This window comes from Oreochromis niloticus, linkage group LG7 (genome assembly GCF_001858045.2).
Source record: "Oreochromis niloticus isolate F11D_XX linkage group LG7, O_niloticus_UMD_NMBU, whole genome shotgun sequence".
NCBI classification, from domain to species: domain Eukaryota; kingdom Metazoa; phylum Chordata; class Actinopteri; order Cichliformes; family Cichlidae; genus Oreochromis; species Oreochromis niloticus.
This window is the reverse complement of record NC_031972.2, coordinates 45,120,711-45,137,027: the sequence shown is the minus strand read 5'-3', so window position 1 is coordinate 45,137,027 and position 16,317 is coordinate 45,120,711. Positions and strand designations below refer to the sequence as shown.

Here is a 16,317-nt window from a genome sequence, read left to right as displayed (position 1 = left end):
AAGTGACTGAGTAGATGTAATATGTGCGAAAGAATAACCACGCAATGCTAAACAATAGGCTGGAATGGAGTGCTACCAAGTAGTACATTAACCATGATGTCATTAATGGGCATCTTAGAGCCAGGGCAGAAAAAGCACCAGATCCGATCCAAGAGTCAGGGCCTTGCATTGTATTTAGATGGCATCGGTCACTATATTTAAATGCGATTCTGCAGGAGGACAGAAAGGGAGCCTGACGTCTTCCATGCTGCTTAATAAAATCCTGTTATCACACGAGATGTTTCATATGTCTTGCTTTCGTAGTATTTATACATTTTTCTCGATCTATGTTCCTTCTAAACTCCCCGGCTTTCTCTAAATACAGTGGGCCCACTGTTCAACTCCCAGGGTGGGCAGCTGGCTCTACATCTGACACATCCAAGGACAAAAGGGAAACTCCAGATTGCCGTGGTGAGGGCAGCCACCCGTGGCAGTGCTCAGCAGGATTCCAGTTGTTTATGGTTGGCACTAATTACAGATTGGGAGACTCACCAAGCTCTAGAAACTTCAGTTGGCACAAAGAAAAGAGAAAACGCGCTTTGACAAGAAAAAACACAGGGTAACCATTAAGACTGTCTCCCCTTGCAGCAAGCCAGATAAAACATGGAGTGATGTAAACTCATTAGGATGGCTGAAAGGCATCAGTCAGTATCGAATTGAAACTCCATGGGAAACGTTCCCTTCTGCATGAGCACAATGTTTTTACATTATTGCTACCGTTATGTAGTTATTAGTAAAGAGCATGCACGTGTGAAGCTGAATTCAGACTATAAGGTGTTGCTAATCAGAGCCTGACTGATACTCTGTTTCAGACGACTTTTGTTATGTGTAGTTATGACTCAATAAAAACATAATATGACAACGCAGTTTAAAAATAATCTTGTTTTGTTGTCAACTTTTTCCCATGTCCTCTTTTTAGATTCTCATTTATGGATGCAGATACCAAATAGCCAATTGCGGTTGATATATCGGCCACACTGATACATATATGAGACTAAGTATCTCATCCCATCTTTTTTCAAAGAGCTCTCCAAAGATCATCTTTCTCACTAAATATGGTTTTCTGCCCAAAATTCACTGGAGACAATTTGTCTCATGCACCAACACTTTAACAGCATAGAGCATCTTGTTAACTGTGTGAACATATTTTCTTTTCCTTTCAAAGACTTGACTTACAAGCTAATAGCCCATTAGGCCCCAAAAGGTGAGCAAGTTTAAAAATAGTATAAAGTTCAGACATAATTATTTAAAGGTACAGCTTATATTAAGTCAGAATAAAAACTTCAAAGAAAGAAATACAATTTTTGAACATAGCTGTTTGTTTGAGCTGACAAGAAAGGTATCGGGATTCATTGTAGGAAATTAGCAAATCAAACAGAGCGCTGAGTAAAATCCAGCAGACAGTCCCTTTGAAATGTACACTGCAGAGGAATGCTTTATCCAAACAGAGTAGCTCACTGCTTTGCAATTAAACACTCAAGTATGTTACACTCCCCTAAGCTTAGTGCTAGTTAGTTCCATTTGAAATAAGGGAAACTAATTAACAGCTTTTTTTTTAATTTTTTTTTTTTATTGTAAACATAAAATAATTTTAAAAAAAAATCTGAAAGTCTTCTTTGTTCTATCCAAATCTTTGATCACATCTATGATGAGTCCTGGAAGGTGAAGCATTTGCTTTTAAGTGTTTTCATCCATTCATTTGATTCTGGAAATTTGTTTGATGAGCTGTTAATCAAGAAAATTAGTCTGATTTCTAACTAAGCTGAATGCTGTATGGAAGATGAAGCACATTTTTTCATGCACAGACTTAACTTGAGTGAGCTGGCTGGAAATATCTATTGTCAAAGTACATGACTAACTTTAGCACTTTTTGAATAAAGTAGTATGAACAAATATGAATAAGTTGGTACGACTGTGTCAGTAAAATAATTCTTGATTTCTAAATGTATTGAAGTCATGTTTACTTTAAATGAGATTTAAATAAAGATTTTGATTTATATCTACCATTAATAACATTATTGCCTAATAACAGTTTGTGTCCCACATCATTACTCATCGCAAATGAAACAAACTTTCCTTTTATCTCTGATCTCCTATTCATCAGCAGAGACTCTGTCACATGTTGGTGCAGGTGCTCTACTCTTGTATTTGGAGAGAAAAAGATGTGCTGGCAAAAAGGAGAAATTTGCAAGCCAGATACGCGTGTATGCTCTATTTTTACATCTTTACATCTTATTTCCTCTTCGGCGAAGCGAAGAAAACAAACACTCAACATTTCTAATGAAACTCCTCCTTAATATGCCAAAGAAAACCCGAGGGAGGAACGAACCCTTGTGTTTGAGCATCATATTTTTACTTTGATCTCACAATATGCCATCCCAGGACTGAATCCAGACAAAAAATTAACTGCATAATGGAGCTTGTGCTGCTGTATCCTGTTTGCCAGCCACGTGCTCATTGGCCAGTTTGTGCACAGCCTCTGTTCCTGTCAGTCAACAGTCCTCTGGATCATAGCACTCCCAGCTCCTCCTCCTCCTCTTCCTTCTTCTTCTTCTTCTGTTCCTGGCCCAAGTCTAGTGGCTGAATGCCAAAACCTGGGCTGGACACCTACCTGCTATCATAATCACCATGAAATTTCACAAGCAACGAGTCAGTTCAAACACAAAATCTGCAAACTTGCTTCTCTCATCCACCACTTATTCTTTCCCAACATTCTCAGACAGACACGTCACACTCATCTCATCCCCTGCAGACATTTTGCCAGGGGTCCCCGATGAGCTGCTAGCCTGATATAGCTGTGGTATGGGCTGGGGTGTGGGCCAGAGTCTGAAGGAATGGGAGTGTTTGTTTTCTTCCCATTCGATCTTCATGCGATCAAGATCATGTCGCGCACCATGATCTTCATCAAGCCCTTGCACCACCAGGAAGGAGTTACAGAGATTTGGCATGCAATGTGCTAATGAGATCACAGTGTGGATAGGCTGTGTGCGTGCGTGTGTGTGTGTGTGTGCGTGTGTGTGTGTGTGTGCGTGTGTGTGTGTACTCAGTGTGACAGAGAATGAAGCGGGGGGGCTTCGATGAGTTAAAAATGTAATTTGAGATGTGCCCTCGCTCCGCTGGGCGACTTAAAAAAGGGGTGAGTCTGCAAATTTAATTTGAGCAGCACCAACAGGATTATTTGTGGGAAAGAGTCTTGCTGTGTCAGGCAAGGTCAGGCAGGAGATGTTTGTTTACAAGTGGGGAGGTGGTTAATGCTGGGAGGCTTTTTTATGAATGTTGCGTAATGTCTTCGAAATGCCAGGTGACAGAATAAGGTACGATTGCTCTTCTCGCTGTAAAGTGCACAGCTTTTGAAATGCTATTCTGTTTAGTCCAAATATAGTTTTAACTCACAGGACTAAGGAAGGACAAAAGATGCATCATTTATGGGCCAAAGCCAACTTTTACTACCGAGCTTGACCTTAATTTGAAAATTTCTACTTCTCAGATCTGTGAGTGAGTGGTCACTCGCTACTTTACGAGGTTTAGCGAGTCAAAAACAGTACTATCCATTGCAAAAGTCCTGCTATACATCCAATGCTGCTTCAACTCTATGATGAGGATTCCTCTAGATATGGTTTGTGGTGCTTATTTCACATTTACTGCACTAAGGTATAATAACAGGATGTTAGGGTTGTGCTAATGGACGATGATGCCGTTGATCGACGATGGTCAAAGTACGCAGTAACAGCTCGCCAGTCAAGGCGATGTTTAGCTCATCTCCACACTGATGCATTAAACAGACATTATCATTATTATGACAATCATAATAAATTGTGCCTTCCTTTTATCTCGCTTCTGAACTTGCGCGCCCACGCACCCCTAAATGTATCTGTGCTGCATCAGAAGTGCGCGTCCCAGGCTTCAGGACACTTTAAAATTAATGTTTTGTGTAAAGTGGCTATACTGATTGATGGACAACATTAAATGAACTTGTGTTCACAAATTACAATAAATATAATTAATTCAAGGCTGTATGTCTTTCAATTGTTTTTCCTCCTGCCCACAGAATCATTTATGCCACTATAAGTGCAAACATCAATGCCAACAAGCTATATGATCACTACATGTAAAACCAGCAGTGGGATGCCAAATAATGAAAATCTTCTTTTTAAATCTTTTATCAAAACCACAGAACAGATCGTTTTTATTGTTTTGGTTCTGTGGTTTCATATTGTTGTTCTTTTATTTCTGTTTTATGATGAAACTTAAGTGCTTTATATTTCATATACTCCTAATAAGGCGGCTGTGTCTGTTTATCCACCTTCACTCTACGATTTCATGTGATAGCAAATGTGATTTTCATGTTACTGAAATCTCATCAATACTGTAATATTGGGCATATAAACTGCCCAGCTATAAATTTTACTACACCGTCCACACCCAAATGGGTCTCTATTTTTGCCAGTAATTTATGTGCCAACTCTACACTATTCACTTTATGATGTGAAAATTGGGTTCGCTGACATTACGTCTCCTTGATGGTCTATTCTGAACAAAATAGTAATAAAACAGTGATTAGATCGTAGAAATGCTACACTGCCAGCATACATTTCGGTCACCCGCTACAGTTCAAGACAGCACTTAACACAATGTTCCCAAAGCCCAAATCAGCTAAAGCCGAAGCAACTGAAGACAAATATTAAAGTCAGTCGGGTTCATTAGTGAATTAGAACAAGATTAGAAACAGCCCATCTGACTGTAAGAGCAAAAGATAAAAAACAGACAATTTCTACATTTCACATTTGAATGGGAACAATTGAGTCATGATGACCTAGTTAAGCGTTTAGAACACTGAAAGAAGGTTTAATGCATTCGCAATGTTAGAAAAAGAAACCATTACATAGTGTGGATTTGTAAAGAGGAACCACGCTCAACGCCCCAGTTCGTCTCATCTGTCATTTATGAGACTAAATAATAGGAAGCGCCTTAAAGCAACTATGAAACTCTGCAAAACCCTGCATCAAAAAGCACCGTTTATAAGACATTTCTTTCTACAGGCAAAGCTGTTTCACTGATACCGTTTTTGATATCCAACAAAACCAACTGCAGTTCACCCTGAAAAGTTAACTTTCAGGTTCACTGCTATGGTAAACGAGTCCAACAGCCTCGAGTTATGTCTGAAAGATTTTAGCACGACGTGGAGTTAGTTATTTTAAGATGCAAGGTGAGTCCACAAGAGTTACTGAGGTTAAAGCCTGGCCAAAAGTGCTCTCAACACATTCCAGCAGGCCAGAATTGTTTTGGCACCGCTGCAGCTACAACCCCTCACCGAGCCTTTGTCCTAACTCAAACAAATACTTGTGCAGATACATCACCGCAGATTGATGCCCGAAGAGGAGATTATCCTGCCATATACGGAGTTTAATACAGCTCATGTAACACTTCCTTTAAATCCACACTACTTGGAGCTATTCTCCAAAATTCAACATGAAAAAAAAAAAAACCATTTAAAAAAAGGAAAACTACAGACGTGGAGACAGAGAGAGCATTTTCCCCTCCCCCTGGACAGGCTTTGTCAGGGGGCTTTCTGTTTCCCTGTTCGGCAACGCTGGTCCAGTGTAAAACTCAGAGTATCTGTCAGAGCAAATCCCCTAAAGCAGTCACTAGGCCAGCCTGGTGCCAACACTGTCCTAGATCAAAAGCCAGCGCTGAGAAACACTGGTGATGCAGGGGATATTGTTCACCTGCTCCAGAGATGCATGATGACTGTGCCGGGAATGTGCGCACGTGCAGGTGTACAGCACACACGAGCAGGGTGGCCTCAAATGTATCTGCACATCTGTATAATTAGGAACATCAGGTTTAAATTTAAAACATCTTTACTTCAGTTATTTGCATTACCTCTTATTACCCTTCCTAATATAGCTAGGTGACAGAAAGAGGAAAAGCACTCATGCTCTAAAAGCCTGACTCGATTCACAAACAGCAAAATGATATGTTTGCAGTAACAACAGCAATCTTCTACCTTATAGATCACATTCAAACAAGCCAAATGCCAGACTGCATTTTTGATTTATTGGCACAATAAATAACTGTGTGACACAAATAGATTCAAGGAACTCTAGAGAGGTGAAGAAAAAAAGCCCTTAGTCTATTAGTCTGTGTCCAAAAAACAAACAAACATGTCCTAATCAAGATCTTTGATCAATGATTAAAGAGTACCTGAGTATGGAAGAGTGTCTTTCCTTCACCCTGCCACCTCTAATCTTGAGTGTCAGTTAATCGCAACCTGTAGCTCAGTGGGCAAAGAAGAGGAATGATTCGACATCATGAGAACTGGAGGGAGAATAAATTTACATTTCTGGATTTAATCGTCACACAGAGAACCTGAATTGAATTGTGAGATTGCCAAAGCCAGCGCTATAATTCATCTCAGATTTAATCACCAGAAATTCAGAACTGTGGGACCGAGCCTGGAGGCATTCAGCTTCTAAATGAAATTGGAAACCAGATTCGCCCTGAGATTTTGATCTCCCACTACATATTGTTAGCTTTTATTTGGCCATCTTCCGTCCCAGCCTCAGGCAGCAATTTGTGTTAGTTCTCACAGTGAGGGACGTATAAGGAGCTAAGACAGCAAAGAAGTTTAAAGATTACTTTATTGAGCTTCCTGGTTTGTTTTTAGCATTTCCTTTAATGTTTCAGTTTAAACATAAAGTGCATGTGACATCCTGCACATTTCTTTGACTTGCATCTGAAAATATAGCCCAGTTTGTATATAACACAGAGATGAACGTGGCCAACCAGTCACTAGTACCAAGACATGGTTGCTGGTCCATATAATCCCATGATCACTGCAGAAATACCTGGTAATTCCAAAGGGTTCACAAACTTCTTGCAAGTGTAAATGGCACTACCCTCCAGCCTAGAGCTATCTGACACACAGGAGTGAATTTAAAATCAAAACTGGTATAGCTTTCAGCCTCCATACTGCTCAATTATCATCCATTAGACTTTCCACTAACCACCAAAAGCAATAGCTAATGTAATCTTTTACATGACCCACATCAATCAGCTATTAACTAGACATTAATGAGGCCCTGCATTAGTTTTTACAAGCAGTCAAACCGGTGAAAGGTCTGGAAGACGTCAATAATAAAAGGGGCTTTACGTCACCACTAGCCCTGGTTTTATGGACCCAACAGGACAATAATGATGATGATGATGGTGATGATGATGATGACAGGAATAGTCTATCTCACACTCACTAGTGAGATCAAAAGGAGAATATCTGACACCATTAAATCACTGGTGGAGCAGCTTTAGCCCAATAAGCCAGTTTGGGATGTGCTAAAAAGCCAAACATTTGCTGCTCTGTGAAGAGGAGACACACTTTTGAATCACACACTTTAGCGAAAGGGCAAAGTTTGACACGGGGCACGCAGCAGCATTACGTTTTAGGCCAAAGTTATGTGGGTCATGACTTAATATAATAGGAAAATCTACAGTAAACTCTTTGTCTGACTGCACCCGTCTCACATTACTCGTCTAATAGATGAATTAAAAAATGCAGGTAATGTGCATCTGTACAACAAGCAAACATTGATGTTGGTGAAATCTGTTTTATATGCACCACTGCTTCATAATAACACAAGCTCGGCTGATAGCTCGTTAGACTTACATTCTCAAGGTCAGCACTTGAGCTAACAGCTTATCAACAAAGCCACAGCCTTGAGTTTCCCAGATAATCACAAATGTTTGCAAAGTCAACATTCTTCTAAAGGTTAAATGAAACATTTCAACAGTGAGTGAATGGGACCTCAAAATAGAAAACAAAGCCAGTGCAGTAAAGATTAGCAACATTAACATTGCGAATTATCGTTTGAATAATAAATCCTGGAGCAGATTTTGCTATTTGGATTGAGGCCCAACACAGAAACAAATCTTATTAGCTTATTTAAGGTTTTGTTATTTATGTGCTCAAACATGTATTAAAGCAGTGCTTTAATACATGTTTGAGCACATAAATAACACATGTATGAGGACACCAACTTTCACACAGACCCACACGCATCATCTGTGGGTGAGACTTGAATGTCCCATTTCTAAATGATCCAACACCCAGGCAGAAGTAGAGGCCTTGTGGCTGACATACGATCCAAATGCTGCTGTGATCTTAATTATCCACAGTCTTCCAAGCACTGACTCAAAAAGTGGTGACACTTGAGCAAACTGGAGTGATGACATGTCAGGTCACAGAAATCAGAGAAAAAAAAACTGAAAAATGTCAGTTGTATTTCCAGCTACTAACACTGCATTACTGAATACATGAAATATCTCTTATTTCTTGAATGACTAAAAAAATAACAATAGTTAACAATAACAATAGTTCTGCCGTTCATCCAGTAAATTAATTTGAACTTCTTCTGACATTTTCCTACCTGGATGACTCGGATGACATTACACTGACTTTTGGTAAGCGCAGTGATATTGCCTGATAGCTGCAAAATGTACTCAGAAGAAGTCACGACCTGGAGCTGCCAGCATGAATTATACCGAGACCAGATTTCCCAAACAAAACACAATCGGGCTCCAGCTTTGCCTCGATCATAGACAGAGCTGAAGATTTGGAGATGGCTTCTAGCCCACACTGCACTTTATCAGGCTCCAATGACCTTCTAAAATCAGGAGTGTTTTTGCTGTGAAACAGCAACATGGCCAAATGCCTCACACTGTAACAAGGTGAACAAGGACTGTGACATTTAATAAAAAAATAAATAAATAAAGAGGTACGTGTGAATTTTAAACAAGTTTGCTACTTATACTGAAATAATACATTTTGACCAAAAAAACAAAGATATAAAACTAGATTGTTTCTGTCAACTGGTAGAAGTCTTGACAGCTAAACTTCAGTTCATGCAATCCTGGTAGCAACATGTACTTTCAACTAGTTTTCTTGATTGTGTCCACAACAAACACTACACATGCCCGGTCACAGGAAGCGTGACTGCTTCATGGCTCCATTACTCTACTGTTGCCAGGCTAACTTCACCACAGCTGCCTGTAATGTGTGTTGGACTTCTAAGTTAGCAGCATAGAGAAGAAGAATTAAATTAGTTGTTTCAAGTTTGCTTTTTGTTTTTTTCCAGGAATTAGATAAAAATATACTGAAAATGTTACCAGTATGAAATCCTGAGAATGTCACTGATTCTCATTCTGATACTGATGTTTTTCGCATAAATTTTGTGTGCTTCAAATAGCAAGTTAAGTACAGCTAGGCCTTTATTTGTGTATGCATGGACAACTGAGTGTGGAATATTGAAATAAATGTTAACAACAGTGGTGGGGGTTTCCAGATCCATTCTGTGAAGCTCAACTTTGGTCACAGAGGCATTGTGGGGGCATCCATGTGCCATCCATGTGACCACAGAGCACATGTGGATCTTGTAGGCAGGCTCAGAAATAGTATAACAACTACTCCTTCATGGTGTGCCTGTCTACAAGAAAGTACTAAGCAAAATTAGTTATGTAAAAAAAATATTTATATCCTTATGGTAATCTGTATAAAGATAATCAATGCAGGAAAATAGTCCCAATCACTGATAGACTGTATCATTATTAATACTGATACATGAGTAAATCTTTCACCGTTGTAGCTATATTTGCGCTGGACTGCACTAACTGCTCATCATCAGCCCAAAGTAACTGTAGTGGCACTGAAGTACAAAATGGCATTAAAGTAAATATTCACATGAACCAAAAGGAGTTCAAAGTACTTAAATTAAAAGCCTACTGCCCCCAACCTCAACGTATATCAGGAATGCAAAGATGAGCCTGATAAAAAGTTAAAGACATAAAATATAAACCTCACTTTGACATCAAGTCCAGGTTAAAAGCTGCAGTAATAAGATCTGAATCTGGTACCGCTGCTACTTTTATACAATAGGAATGCCTTTGAGCAGTCGTATCTGTGTACATCTCTTAACCCCTGGGTCACACCTGTTACCTTGCTAAACCTTTGTCTCAGAGCAAGCTCAGGGGTCAAGGATCAAAGGTCATGGTGTCACATGACAGTTCCTTGACAGATTTGTTTCAGAGTCCAGTCATACTTATACCTTCTACCATCTGAGAAATGACTTTTTTTTAGGTTCCTGAATTTTCTGCAAAGCAAACACCTTTATAATAACACCAATTATCAGCATTATTTCTTGTAAACTGAAACAAAAACAAACACAGGTTCTAATGAAATGACAGACTAAGGGTGTGAGAATAACTTTCAATTCATGATGGGTTTTCTGCAGTTAAGCAAGGATGACGCATACTCCAAGTCTCTAATACAGACTTAACCATGCAGTTCCACATAACGCAGTTCAATAACATCCAAACAGCAGCACTAAAAGATCAAGCTGCCAGAAAATACTTGAGCTCGATTAAGTCCCACCCACACCGGAGGAAAATGACTTTGTATTGCATAAATGTGCCTCCGTGTCAATTCTGGCTGATAAATGCCTAAAAGCTGCAGCAGAGTGGGATGCACCAACAAAATCGTATAGAACCTCGAGGTAGACAGAGGCAAGAAGAAATGAGCGATCAGCAGGAAGAATAAGAAAGCTGTGGGACTGCGAGCAAGTTATTTTCTTACTGCTAAGTCAGACATCTAAATTTTGTGCACGCAGCTAACTCAGTTCCAAAAATTCCAATCCTAAACTCCTATGCTCCAAATGGACACAACATGGGCACTCCCATGTTGATTTGCTGTTCGACTTTATGTTTTCACTTAAATATGAAAGACCTCATTAAGGTATAGGTAAAATTGCAATTATGCAGCAGTGTATCTCAGGACGTGCTACGTAACACCAGAGTAATGTAGCACCTGTGTAAGTAACAAGTAATGTGCAATAAACTGACTTTTTCGAATAACATCCAACATTAGGCACCAGGCAGAGCGGATAATGGCACTGACATCAATAAAGCTTCATCAATATACCGACCTCATCATGAGACTCAGATTAATCCATAACATATTTTACTTTAATGTGTTCAGCACTGTCACGCTGCTCTGTACCAGAGTAACGATGTTTAAACACAAAGCTCATTAGCTCAAACTACAGCAATTTATGGAGAGCGAAATCATGTTTGTATGTTTTCAACTTCATAAAACATTTAAAAGACAACACTGTAAACTTCCTATCTAGAGGGATAATATTACTGACCCCGTGAAATGAACAATAATGCAACACATAATCTACTGATGAAGATTCTTCAGCCATTCTGAGTCATATTCTTGGTTACACCTGACTAAAGTTTGCACTGTTAAGTTTTCATACTACAACTTTTTTTTTTTTGCAAATCCACAGGCTGTGATTTATTTATTGAGAAAAAAAACTGTACCAGGATCCACTTAAAAAAACAAAGAAAAAAAAAAACAGTATTTGACAAACAAATAGGAACGACGCCCAGTTCAGGTAAAACTCCAGGTCACTGAACTAACCAACAAACAAAGACAACTTTCATTCCAGTTCACAACACAAAAAGATTCTGAGACATGTCTCCGAGCCAACGCATCATCCAAGGCATTTACAAAAAGGAGCCCAGTGTAACGTAAAAGGTCATTTAGATCCCATTTATATCATTTCCAGTTTGGTAACATAGATCAGCACTACACCTGACAATCTGTGATGGGCAAACAGAAAGGTCAAAGGCAAAAAAAACGAAAATGCTATTATATCTTGCTCCAATCACCTCAGCATATACTGTAGCCCTACTGCCAGACTGCACCTCCATCAGTCAAACAGCGAATCACAAAATCTCATGCAGCTCTGTCAACCAGAGAAAACACTGTCTTCTTGTTGCTCACCACAAAGAATGTCAGGTATGTTCGCAACTCTGAGATACTGCAAACAATCCAACAATTTTTGTGTTCGCACACTTCAGGAGGGGGGATAAGCATCCACAGGGCACTTATCAGAAGGGAAATCTGAGATCGGCAACTTGGCCTCCCTCTCGTCTGCCTCCACCGGGTGAGGTAACAATCCCAGATGCCCACCTTTGTTGACACTGTAATCAAAACAAAAGAAAGGAGCAAGTAAAAACAAGGACCGACAACCTCAATCCCACATGAACGCACAAAGCAGAGGTCGTTTATCAAGAGCTCAGCGTCCGCTTCTGTCAACTTTTGCTGGCAGTGACTCGTGACACTGAAACAGAAGAATGTTTTACTTTTACAATCGGTGATAAAACAAAAAACAAAACAAAAAAAAAAAAACACCAGACCACTTAATACTTAATTCCACTAAAGTAAAGGGTATTTTAAGAAATCTGGCAATTCTTGTTTTTCCTCCTCTAAATCCATGACGATCTTCAAAAACAGCGGGACAGACAGTTGACTCTACAGATAACACACCTGGCTCGACAGATGGAAGGCAAAAGTATCACTTTTAAAAAAAAGGGTTCTCGATCTCAGTTTTTAGGTAGCAATTTAAGGAGGGTTTTCACAACAGTAGTGGTGAATTCTGTATTATATTTAAAGCTGTAGATTATAATTTCAGCCTTGTGATTAGGCCATATTAAAAAAACAAAACAGAAAAAAACAAGGTGACACAACAAACAGATGCATATAAAAATCAGTCCCAGTGAAATGCAGGACAACAGCATCTATTTTATGCAACACAGGTCCCACTGTGGGGTTTGATTTAAATGGCTAGTTGAGTGGGATACAGCAGGATCAGGTTCTCTTTTCTTTCTTTTGGGTTTTGTTTTGTTTGTTTTTTTGGTAAGATGATCATGTGATCATGAAACCCAGTGTTAACAATCAGTTGAATCTTTGAGTGGGAAGAATGACACACAAACTGGTGAACCGACACCTGTTTATCGGTATGGCAAGGAGGACTCTAGCAACCCACTCACTCCAAGCAACCAGGAGGTGATCTTTAAATACATGCAGTTTATGCATTAAAACAGTACAATCTATAGGAGCACTACATGCATGCAATCAACATGCAGAAAGTTGATTTTTCTTTTTAGTTTTGTTGCATATAATCTGCACATAAACCCACGAGTGTTCGGCAGGGAGGAAAGTAACAGTGCTGAGAATAGCGAAACATCCTCTTTCCACTGTGTTTGTTATCCCCATTCAGGGTGGTGACTTCTCTCTCTTTCTCACGCCTGCACACGCACACACGCACACACACACACGATCCCATCTCCCACTCCCCACTAAAAGACCCGTGGTGGTCCCTGGACCCCTGTTTGGTCAGCAGTTTAAAGTTGAGCTCTGCCTATCCCGTTTTGTAAACACGGGCAAGCTGTGCTTTTGGGACGGGCTCAATTCCACACCAGGTGTACGCTAAACCACACACGAGTGGCATCTTTTTGTTTGTGCGTTTGTTCTTAAACAAACTGATCTGTAGCCCTCCACTTCAGCCTTCACTCACTCAACTTATGACAGCAGCAGCAGCAGCTATGTTACAAAGTCAGCACGCAGTCACTGATTAGCTCTCAGTTCGCTGAAGCCGAGCACGGCTAGCAAACTTCTCCACTGGCTTCTCCTCACATCTCTATCCTGCACAAATCTGACATTACAAGACAGAACCGCTAGTTTTGGGGGGATTTTTTCCTCCTCAAAGACACGCCATACCCTCGCTGACAACCTGGAACTTGGGCAGCCGCAAGAAACTGGCGAGACTTGTGGCTGAGACACTTTCAATTTTGCGAAGGGGGGCGAAAAAATGAACCCAGAGCTAACTTTTCCATACCTTTTTGAACGGCGAAGAGCTCCTCGTCGATACTATCACTTCTTGGCAGCCATGAACCCCGCTTCTGACAGCGTCGCCCTCGGCAGGAATAACGACAAAATCTGCCTGTGTTGTGCGACTGTGTGAGTGTGTGCCGCTCAACTCTTGCCAGTGCCCGTGATTTCTCCCACACCGCTCCTCTCTGCGTGGCTCCAGCAACAGCCGCTGCAGTTTTTTCCACCAGCCTGGCGCGGGAGCGAGCGCCCGCGATACTGGGCTGGCCAGAGAAGCGCGTGAACGCGCAGTTTTCAAGAGAGGCGCCGAAGTGGGAAAAGTGGCCTTAAGAGATAAACAGATCCGTGCGCTGTGACAAGGTAGTACAGATGCACACAGGGTAGTGTGTTAGCGATTGTGTAAAGCTTTCATTTGCCCTTGCGGTTTGTGTTTAGCTTAACCGAAATACACATATGTAGTCTTCAGGAAATCTGACTTCACTTTTACCATTTCTATATCGAGTGCGTGCATTTAAAATAAAGCTTATCTGAATACTGAGCGACTTCACTATAAATGAACTGAAAGAGTTATTTTCAGTAAAGCGATAAAAAAAAACACCGATGCACTCTGCGAGTCTATTCTCATCTATTATTTGTAGTCCTGCTGTTGTGACATTTGTACAGCGCCATGTCCTTTCTGTTAATGGCAAACACGGTCATTATCGGTGACGGTAAATGATGACGTTACACTTCAAAGCACAAATTCATTTCCAATACTTCATAATCAAAAACTAATTATTCAAAACCTCATCTGTCTTGGAAGGACAGTTTAAAAGGAGGAGGCAAACAGATGGATTCAAAGGCCCCTGAGTGCGTGCGTGTGTATGTATATGTGTGTGCATGTGTCTGTTTGTGTGTAATAGTTATTGAAACGCGTTGAGTGCAGTTATTGAGTCTTTCGTTGACGTCATTCTTCTCTTAAGGGATGGTGACCAATGGAAAAAAAGAAATCCCCTCCTCCTGCTGCCTTCAGGCCCCCACAGCCAACTGAGTGTTAAAAACTCAACAGATATGAAAACACATGTAAGGACAAATGTGTCATTTTTTTCTAACAGTTTGTACACTTGGCAACCAAGTGTGTGTGTGTTTAGGTTAGAGTATCAAACTTTGGTGTGATAGATTACAGATTAAGGGTTTTGGTTTGTGCCTAACAGAAAGGCAATACTGACAGGGGGTAACATTTGTGGCTTCGGTTTCACCTTGGAGGAAAAATGGTAAATTAACATAACACATAAATAATATCCTGGGTGGCCGCAACCTTGGTTTAATGGTACAGATCACATATTCTATCAGAGAACTTGGGAATAGGAGGAGAACCTGAAGGCAACATACTTGGGGAAAGGAGGAGGAGGAAATGAGCCAGAGGTTGACATGTGGGAATGACTAAGTTTTGTCTTTCTTTTTTTTTTTCTCATCACATTCCAGACATTGTTTCCTCCTTCTTACTGCCCAGGTCCTGGGCACTGAGGCCAAGGACTTTCCAGGGCTGGAGGAGAGTGAGTATGAATGAATGATGGATAAAAGGAAACGGAAGGATGACTCTGATTTTCTTCTTTTGCCATGTGCAGAGTCACTTTCTCCTTCTCCAATTAAATAAATACAATGAAGCGGCATTGTTTCATCCTTTGTTGCCCCAGGCCTTCTCTATGAGTGCCATGCTTGTCTGAGTAATTTGAAGAATACGAGCTTGTAAAATTACAAAAAATATTTTGGTATCGCAGTCGCACCCGACTCAGAAGTGTCTTAATGCAAGAAAAAAAAGACACTTCTGTATTTTTTGGACTGCTTTTTATGTTGTAAGCAAAGAACATTTCATCACAGTGGGAGCCGGGTTCAATGCGAGAGTGAGGCAGAGACAAGGAGATGTGAGTCAGGGTCGGCCGGCAAAAGAAAAGCAGTGAAGTTTGGACTGACTCATTGAAAGTAAGTGCACTGTCCCTGATAATAAAGCAGAAGAAAAATGACATGCAACTTTTTTTCTTTTTTTCCCTATTATGGAACTAAAAGAAGCTGACAGACCACACAGGAGAACATCCATCATCGCTGTGAACCTCAGACGCCATTTATCTTGCTACATTTCTGTCTCATACTTTTGCTCGTTACAATGTGTTATTCAAGTAAACCCTCCAGAAAAACCTTTTCTTTTGAAATTTGAGGTGTTATCCATCCCCCGTTACTGTAAACCTCTTACTTCCAGACATAATGAGAATCTGCATCAGCAGATCAGAAACAGACCTTACAGAATGCGTCGGTTCAACTTTTTTTGGCACAAGACGACCGAGACCACAGCTGCAGAGAAGCTGCTCTGCAGCTGACCATAATAAAAGACTTTAATCTCCAATCTGGGAAATCAACAGCCCAACATAAAAGTGATGCTACTGAACCGGTTTGATCATCTGAGCCCGTTTAAAGATAATGAGTAGTATTAGAAGTAAGGCAGTGCATACAAGCATTTCCATAAATGCATACCAGCTCATGTAATTAAGCCAACGCCAGCTTAGCTCAAGCCT

The 16,317-nt window shown here is 40.4% G+C and overlaps 1 protein-coding gene and 1 long non-coding RNA gene across 5 annotated transcripts in view; one reads left to right on the top strand and one right to left on the bottom strand.

The window, feature by feature from the left end:
• peak1 (pseudopodium-enriched atypical kinase 1) overlaps nt 1–13,981 on the bottom strand; it is a 106,688-nt gene extending 92,707 nt beyond the window's left edge. Inside the window, exons 1-2 of one of the 4 annotated variants that reach the window (XM_025908551.1) lie at nt 13,776–13,981; nt 11,879–12,078 (exon numbers count right to left, since the gene is read on the bottom strand). The gene's annotated coding sequence lies outside the window, so the exon portion shown is untranslated. Of the gene's footprint in view, nt 1–11,763; nt 12,079–13,775 lie in introns of those variants that run through there. The other 3 variants (XM_013272786.3, XM_005453105.4, XM_013272787.3) reach the window with 3 other exon arrangements.
• Nucleotides 13,982–13,995: 14 nt separating this feature from the next.
• On the top strand, nt 13,996–15,724 carry LOC106098422 (uncharacterized). Its single transcript, XR_001224637.3, has 3 exons — nt 13,996–14,128; nt 14,731–14,830; nt 15,233–15,724. It is a non-coding gene; the product is annotated as an uncharacterized LOC106098422 (long non-coding RNA).
• The last annotated feature ends 593 nt before the right edge of the window (nt 15,725–16,317 follow it).